The sequence below is a fragment of the Sebastes fasciatus genome, chromosome 13 (assembly GCF_043250625.1).
Source record: "Sebastes fasciatus isolate fSebFas1 chromosome 13, fSebFas1.pri, whole genome shotgun sequence".
Lineage (NCBI taxonomy): Eukaryota > Metazoa > Chordata > Actinopteri > Perciformes > Sebastidae > Sebastes > Sebastes fasciatus.
This window is the reverse complement of record NC_133807.1, coordinates 4973346-4982798: the sequence shown is the minus strand read 5'-3', so window position 1 is coordinate 4982798 and position 9453 is coordinate 4973346.

The window sequence follows — 9453 nt, the reverse complement described above, 5'->3', positions numbered from 1 at the left end:
CCGTATATTGAACGTTTCAATACTTTCACAGTATTTATGAAGCACTTAAACCTGCTTTATACTATAACAGACATGAAAATCTCACTTTTTACAATATGGGACCTTTAAAGATGCAGTGGTTAGAATTGGAGCACATATGATTTTAAAAAGCTATTTTTATAAAACGGTTGCTATATTCTGTAGTGAATGAGACAGGTAATCTGAAAAAACATGTGCCTCTGTGTCCTCCGGTGCTCCTAACGGCATCTGCAAGATTTCACAGACCGGAGGAAAACAACCAATCAGAGCTGATCTGGAGTCTGCCATCCAGCTGCCGTCTATGAGAGCCGACTGTCAATCACTCGCGTACTCTGATCAAACAGTCAAACTAGGCAGCGCTGATCAAACATGAATCAATATTCTGTTACTGTAATGCATATTTCTCTCCTCAAATGTTTTCAGAATCATCTTGTAGGGCACGGTTTAGCTGTAAAATGAGAAAGTTTGTGACCCGGCAGCCATGTTGAGATCTGTTGAGGAAGTACCAAGCACCGCCCACCAGCCGGAGCACAGCCAATAGGAACGCTCTCTTTCTCTGAAATGACTTGTGATTGGTCAAAGTCTTCCGTCACGTCACAACAGAGCCATGAGGAGGCGCAGAAGTCATATTTTCTCTCAGAACACAATAACAATATGATGAAAAGGTTATTATGGAATTTTTACCCAATGATGCCAAAAAATATACTGCGTACTGCCACTTTAACCATCATGTTGTGTGTTTGTGGTCCTGGAGACCCAGGACCCTCTGAACACACATTATTTTAGTAGCCCATCTTAATACTTCATGACTTTTTTCTGATGTTATGAAAATTGCTTACAAACCTGAATTTGAATGTTTCAGAAGTCCTCAACAGAAAATGTCACATTGCTTCTGTTTGTGCTCTCATAGACCTCCGCTGTAAAACCTGGTTAAATACAAAGGCTTTTTATCTGCTCTATATCTGTAATTTATGGAGGCCGGGAGCGGCCATAGAGAGAATAAATAAATAAATAAATAAATCAAGGCCATGATATTAATTTGTGTGCAGACGAGAGATGTAGAATAATTCATGGCCTCTATTGAATTATATTATTTTGGTTCATTTGTGTGCGCGAGATAAGTGTATTCTACAGAGAGCCAGCACAACAGACCAGCCTTTCTCCCCGAAGCAGGAAGTGCAGTGCACCTGCTTTCCTGATGCGGTGACCTCGCTCCAAACACGTTGCATACATCCACCGGTAACCATGAAGTTTTCCAGAACCTTCCAATTGACCAAGACGATAGCATTCTCCAAGTCAGCATTGGACTATTTTGTAGACAATATATTCCTCAAGCTCTCATTATGCTCATGAATTGTCTTTTAAAAACAATAATCCCTTGCGAAGCAAGTGTTGTCAACATGTCATGATAAATGATCCCCAAGCTTAAGTAAAGCTTAATTAAAGAGTGTCCATCTTTAGCCAGGGATAAGTGCCATAAGCAGGTGGCAGCTGGAATGAAGGACTTGGCCTTGTGCACTGCCAAAATTATTTTATTATTTAATTTGTGCCCACAAATGAATCAAAACGTCTGAACAGTTTAATTGAATCATGGCCTCAATATGCAGTAGGCCTATTTTTAGTTTTTTCTCCATGGCTACTGCCGGCCGGTGTTGACAGGACCTGGACATAAGTAACACCACTGTGGTGATTTCTTTGTGAATGACTTTTGGCAAACAACAAACAGAGAATTACACACAGCCCGTATTCAGAAACTGAGCTTTTGAAACAAGCCTTCAGGATTTCTGTCCATTTGTGATGTCACAAATCAACAATATTTAGATTATTTCAAAGTTTTAAACGTAAACATTCTAAATATGTCCCAGTTTATTTCCTGTTGCAGTGGATGTGAATGACATCAGCTGACAGGATGTAAACACAGACCCAAGCTGTTGCCTAGCAACGCAATTCTGTTGCAATTCCATTGAAATGTGCTAAAACGGAGCGTTTCAGACAGAGGGTGAATACAGGTATATTCAAACAGACAGCATGAGGAAAATAAAGTTTTTTTTAAACATTAAAGTATGTAAACATGTTCTAGTAGAAACCCAAAATACAAGTAAAAACCTGAAAATGAGCACGATATGGGGATCTTTAAACACTCCAAACTTCTGAATAGGGCTGCAGGAGCTACACGGAGCCCATGAAGCCAGCACGACTCCATTCGTTTCTCTGCGGTCTACTGGCTCAGTTATGGATGACTTGTTCTTTTTAAATGAGTTTTCAAGGAGACTTCAGTGATTTGATTGAGTTCACCAGAGCAACCGCATCCAAATTTCCAAATGAAAGGCCACTACACAAACATTTAATCTGCCTGTCTGAGAGCTGGTCCCAACCCAAACTCATAAATGTGCTCATTGTTAAATATGGCAAGTGTCCCAGCACCAGCAGGTGACTCTGAAAAAACAAGTCAGTCAATGATCCACTAGATACTGCAGCTGTATCATATTGAGATGATCAAACCTTTTGTGAGGTTACAGTATATTAGGTTGTGTAATCTTGCAACAACATCCTTTTATGTCTTGAGACAGCTTTAAAAGTTGTAAAAAAAGTTAAATGTCCATTATAGATTTTTAAGACTAATTTAGGTGTGTATGACTTACAAATAAAAGTAGTGCAAACGTGTTGGATGCAGTTCACTTGTTCTCTGCAGGGTTTTGCCATTCATGTCTGTCAGCTACACTGTGTGAAATAAGAAAGACAGAAGGAAAGAAAAGAAGTGGCTGCATAACCGCTGTGAATACCTTCCCCTCATTAGCATTGGGGATGGAGTAGTTGGCTCCCAGCTCGCCTCTCCCATGGGTGGTAATGTATCCATGTCAACAAGGTGAATGCTCTGGCAGTTTCTATAGCGGCTTACAGCTTATATGCATGTAAGCTTTGAAAGCTGATCGATATTGCTGTTTGATATCTGGATTCATGACTGGTAAGAAGTTATTTGGGCCTCGTAGTCTACAATCATTTCCTAAACAGGAACTGATATGGAACTCTAAAACCACAGGAAGGTTTCAGCGATACAAAGTGATTAACATTTACTCAACTACTGTACTTAAGTACAATGTTGAGGTACTTATACCTTACTTGAGTACTTCCATTTTATGCTACTTAAAGCTGCAGTGGGTAGAAATGGAGCAAATATGATGAAAAGAAGTTATTACTGCATGAGACAAGTAATCTGAAAAAAAAATCATCTTCCTCTGTTTCCTCCGGTGTCCACCGGTGCTCCTAACGGCATCTGTAAGATTTCACAGACTGGAAGAAAACAAGCAGTCAGAGCTGATCTGAAGTCTGCCGTCCAGCTGCCGTCCGGATTGAAGTTGTTATTTTTCCTCATTTTGACAATCTAACCAGTGACAACACATCAGTTAAGGTTGGAAGGACTAATGGCTGTTTGTAGTTGTGATTGGTTTTGTTTAAACATGCCGAATTGTAATTTTATGGGTTATTGTTGTTCGGACGATTAAGCTAAGACAGCTAATGTGTGCGTCCACAATTCTTGTAATATTACAACTTTTTTCTCGTAATGTTACGACTTTTTTTCTCTTAAAGTTATGACTTTATTCTGGAAATCTCCCGAATTTTTTTCCCCTAAATGTGGCCCTAGTACTCCGTAGTACATTTGACCCTCACTGCATTAGACTTGTATACTATATACTTAGACTATAAACTGTGTTACCTTCATCACAATGCTCAAATGTTTTGCAGCTCCAGACAGATTTTATTTGTTTTATTTTTTTTGGCCTAAAATGGCTCTTTTCATAGTAAAGGTTGCTGACCCCCGTTCTAAGGAAACATGGTGGCCTAAGTGTACAAAACTATTGTTGAGAGTGTTTTAACCTTTCACCTTCCTGCCTGGTACGGTCACCTAAACTGTAGATATAAGAATAAACTGTCTAGGATTGTGTCAACGGCAGGAAAAATAGTTGGTAAACCCCAACAGCCCTTGACTCAACTTTTTACAGAAAGGACGAGGAAGAAAGCGAGGAGTATCCTGGCAGATAGCTCCCATCCTCTCATCAGCCAGTTTGAAAAATGTGTTTAAAAAAGTACTTCATCCCAAATGCCATCAATATTCTTAACCCAACAAAGTGACTGAGCAGATCTAAGCCACAGACACTGACATAAACTGTTTTAATGTGTAACATAACCTGTATATGTAGCTGTCTTTTACTAACTGCTGTCTGGTTTTTAATGTCTGTTCTTTCCTGTGTTTGGTGAGCTGAAGACAAATTTCCAAAATAAAGTTTTATTGTATTGTATTGTACTGTATGTGTGATAGGAGGAGTGGAGCAAGAACATTCAGATGCAAACAGCACTTGACTGTACATGACTTCTGAGTGATGAAGTTCTTCAACAGTTAACCCTTACTGCCAAGGTGCAAAACTGCTCTTAGTTCTTCTTTTTTACAAATTCAATAAATAAATAATAATATAATATAATAATAGCATTGAATTTATGGATGTTTATTTTGAATATTAAAAATTTGCATTTTGAAAACAATATTTACTGACAAACATCATGTGGTTACCATTTATTTGTACCATTGCCTGGTTTTCCAATTACTCTCAGCTGATCTGCATTTTCTACCCATATTGTTCTCAGTTAGGCAACCTAACTGTATCAAACTTCTGCTGAAGCAGAAAATATAGCAGCTTTTTCATACATGGACACTGAATCTGAGTAAAAATCTGCTACACACCTGCTCCTTGAAAAGAAATAGGTATTTTTTTGAGAATTTGAGTAGAATTGGATAGAACTGGAAAAACAAAGTTCAGAAACTTGTGTTTGGTGGATTATTTCTCTGTTGTTACAATGCTAATGGTCATTGTATTTTACATCGTTGGAAAGCCTGTTTATTTACCTTCGCAATGATGTCCCACTTGTAAGGATCATGCATTTGTGGGATGAGCAGCACAGCTGATTATGTGGGTAGCGCCCAAGAAAAATTTGCCAAAATGCTCCGTCAATGGTAAACAGTGTATTCTCCTGTTGGTGTTGACTCTTGTTTTGAGTTGTTTGGTGGATTGGATGATTGAACTCTCTATCAGTAACAAGGAACAAACAAGACATATTGGCTATTTTACATTTTATTCATTTAATACACCGTCAGGAGCCTCAGTAGCGGTGGAAGATCCATACGCAGCCACAACAGCCTGGCACCTCCTCCTCATGCTGGTCACCAACCTGGTCACACGTTGCTGTGGGATGGCGTTCCATTCCTCAACCAGGATTGGTTGCAGGTCAGCCAACGAGGTTGTGTTGGTCACTCTAACACGTACAGCACGCCCAACCTGATCCCACATGTTGAATTGGGTTGAGGTGTGGACTCTTGGCAGGCCGTTCCATTCTCTCTACTCCCACATTGTGGAGGTAGTCTGTGATAACCCTGGCTCTGTGGGGGTGAGCGTTGTTTCTTGTAGGATGAAGTTAGGTGCCAGATTGTGGAGATATGGGATCGCCACTGGCTGCAGAATCTCATCCCGATATCTCACTGCATTGAGATGGCCTTCAATGATGACAAGCCTTGTTTTACCATGACACTGCCCCCACCAAAAGCTGTTACTCCATCGGTTCAACAATCAGCATAGCGTTCTCCGCGTCGTCTCCATACTTTGACCCTGCCGTCCAACTTTGGCAGGGTCATCAATGAACATGACATTCCCCCACATGTTCAGGTTCCATTGTCTGTGTTGTCGACACCGGCGCAAACGGGCCTGACGGTGAAGGGCAGTCATTGCAGGCTTCCTGGTAGCCTTATGACAATACACTGTTTAGAGTATTTTGGCAAATTGTTCTTGGGCGCTACCCACATAATCAGCTGTGCTGCTCATCCCACAAATGCATGATCCTTACAAGTTGGACATCATTGCGAAGGTAAATAAACAGGCTTTCCAACGATGTAAAATACAATGCCAATTAGCATTGTAACAACAGAGAAATAATCCACCAAACACAAGTTTCCGAACTTTGTTTTTCCAGTTTAGTTTTAAAGGTCCCATATAGTGCTCATTTTCAGGTTCATACTTGTATTTTGTGTTTCTACTAAAACATGTTTACACGCTTAATGTTAAAAAAAAACCTCTGTTTTCCTCATGCTGTCTGTTTGAATATACCTGTATTCATGCTCTGTCAGAAATGCTCCATTTTAGTACATTTCAATGGAATTGAAACAGAATTGCGTTGCTAGGCAACAGCTTGGGTCCATGTTTCCTTCCTGTCAGCTGATGTTATTTACATACACTGCAACAGGAAATAAACTTGGACACATTTAGAATGTTTATGTTTAAAACCATGTAATGGTCTAACTATCGTTTATTTGTGACATCACAAATGGACAGAAATCCAAAAATTTCTGAATACGGGCTGTGTGTATTTTTGTCCGTATACTGAGCGTTTTGATAGTTTAACAGTATTTATATAGCACTTAAACCTGCTTTATAATGTAAAAGACATGAAAATCTCACTTTTTACAATATGGGACCCTTAAGATCACTATTGTGAACTGAGGAATAAAAGCATTACAAATAACGTTGCAAACAGCAAGGACTAAGAAATGCAATTATGAAAATCATTTTTATGTATAGTATGCAAATTATATTCGTCGGATGTACATACATAATTTCTATATTATGAGACGATTAACTGAAACATATATTTAATCATCATAAACACCTCAACCGTGAAACAAACTTATCAGCTATGTTATATATACATTTAAACATGAATTTAAAGCTGCGCCAATCAATATTTCCTATATTAATACAATGGTTGAAATGTAATGTGAAAAGTGTGACAAACCCACAGTGAATTATCACCAGCTCTCTAGTTCCCCTCAGCTCTGCAGAGCTTTTTTTAGCCTCTCTTAGTTCATTGTTTTGGTTTTCGGACTTACAAAGTGGTGGAGGTAGTGGACCAGCTAGGGAGTGTAAGAAAATTATTGGGGGATGGAATTTTATGTTTAACTTTGTAAAGACTTTTTCGAAACCATCTTGTTGTTAATATTTTTGTGAGGCCCTCCCCTTGATTTAGGCACATTTTACAAAGGAAGAGCAAACTATATCAGACAAATACGAAGAAGTTAAACATTTAATCTAGACTAAAATTAACACAGTTGAAGCTGCTAAATGCAGGAAGGACAGCTGGCAAAAGAAAAAACTCCCGATGTGTGAATGCGTAAATTAACAGACTTATTAATTTAACAGAACACTCAAAAGTCAAATATAGTCGTCTAAATATAAATAGCTTTACCACATGTAATGGATGAATGAATTTCACCTAATTATGCACTTTAACAAAGTTACGGCGTCAGTTTAAACTGTGTTGTTTTTAGTCTAGATTATAACTGTAACTTCTTCATATTTGTGTAATACTACCATACGATCCCCGCACAGAGCTCTGATTGGTCAGTAGGCGGCGCTTTTTAATATGAGTTGATCTCTTATCTTGAAAATAACCTGCTCTGGAGCAGGTTAGCTGTTCAGCATCAGTTACCATGGCGATCTAGGAAGTGATCCACCTTCGTAGGATGGAAAACCCTGAAGGGTTAACCCTGAAGTTACCTCGCTAACCCCAAATCCTGCTTCGTAGTACAGACCTCATGTGGACACCAACATGATGTTGCTTTGTGTCTGCTCTACGTGTTTGTCGGCAGTTACTAGATTTGACGATATATCAGTGTTGTGTTTACAGCTTGTTGAAAAGGAAAAACCGCCCCCAAGTGGCCAAACATTTATTAGAGCAGCTTTAAAGACGACCGTGTGCAAATAAATGTTAAATGAGGATGTTGCAGTCGCAGTAGATGGAAACAGCCGTATGATGTCGACATGAACAATTAGAGCCCTCTTTTTTGTACAATGTCACAGAATTCAATCCACCACTGAGGCGTGTATAAAGTGCGCATACACATTCAACTCGACATGACGGATTTATCAAAACTAGAAAGCTCCTTTAGTGTCTTCAGCTCTGTCATTTTGGGGTTGAAAATAGCTCGAAGAGGGAAGGCAATACAGTCCCTCACACACCGAAGCTACACTTTCACAAAAGGCTCGGAAACATGCACTCATGCTTTACAAAGATTGTATGTCATTCTTGCAAGGCCCCAGTGGCGACAAGCATTCATCATACGCTTGCAAGGGAGGAAAAAAAATCTTCAGATAATTAGGCATTCATAAGCATAATAATATGGATGATATGTCTTTGCCTGCTATGCAAATAATGACATTCAAAGTGTATGGGAGTGTTTGACCACTCCCTTTACATGCTGCTGCTGCTTCAAAACTACACCGACGAACTACTGCAGAAGGTTTTTTGTGCTGTTCATATTCAAGTTATACCTAAATATTATTAAAAAAAAATCATGCACAGATACACATCATTTCCCTCTTTTCCTCTTGAAATTGCTGATGATTCCATATTCTGACACTTGCAGCTAAGGTTTAGCTTTTTGGCTGAAAGCTGAAGCTCCAGTGCAGTGGGAACAAGGTATATAGAAAATAGTTCAATATGCTTTAGGTTTATAAAATATATCACAAGTCTGAAAATCAGATGGTTTAGATATATTTGGGATGACTGCAGTAATCTGCCTCCAAATGTACCACAAAGCACATACAACAACACACTGGCCTCTAGTTTCATGGCAGAAAACAGGTGGACACCTGCTGCCAATGACGCAGCAGCAGTATCGTAAGTGTTCTCTCTGGCTTTAATCTGGAGATTTTATTATAAATTCACTGCAACAGAACAAATGTCGTGATAAATTACAACTAAGATGAAGTTTAAAGGGACTCTATGTAAGAATCTGAAAATTGTTGTCTGAAAAAAAGTCTGGAAAAAAAGTCCAAAAAAAGTCTGTCATATGTCTGAAAATTTCCGATAAAAAAAAACCCTGAAAAAAAATATCTGAAAAATGTCGGACAAAAAAGTCTGAAAAAATGTCCAATACAAAAAGTCTGAAAAAATTTCTGAAAAAAATATCTGAAAAATGTCGGACAAAAAAAGTCTGAAAAAAATATCTGAAAAAATAGTCTGAACAAAAAGATCTGAAAAATGTCGGACAGAAATTTTGTTAACAGCGACACCTGTGGCCGTTAAGTCTACGAAAATCAGCGTCCTGTTGCTCGCGCTTGTGCCCACTCTACATAGACATGAACGAGCATTGGTCAAAACATTGAGGCGACACATGTCAGCTAAAACACAATTCTAAAAGATCATTATTTTTAATTAGCACAAAGTGTGCATGCTTTACCACCGCACTACACCACCATGAAACTAGAGTCCACTTACTTGCACCTCACACCGCCAGTAACAAGTGTTACCCTATACACCCTGAGCCTTTTAAGGATTTGGACAGAAATTCATAAATTCTCTTGTCAACCTCAAACCTCTGTATCATTTCAA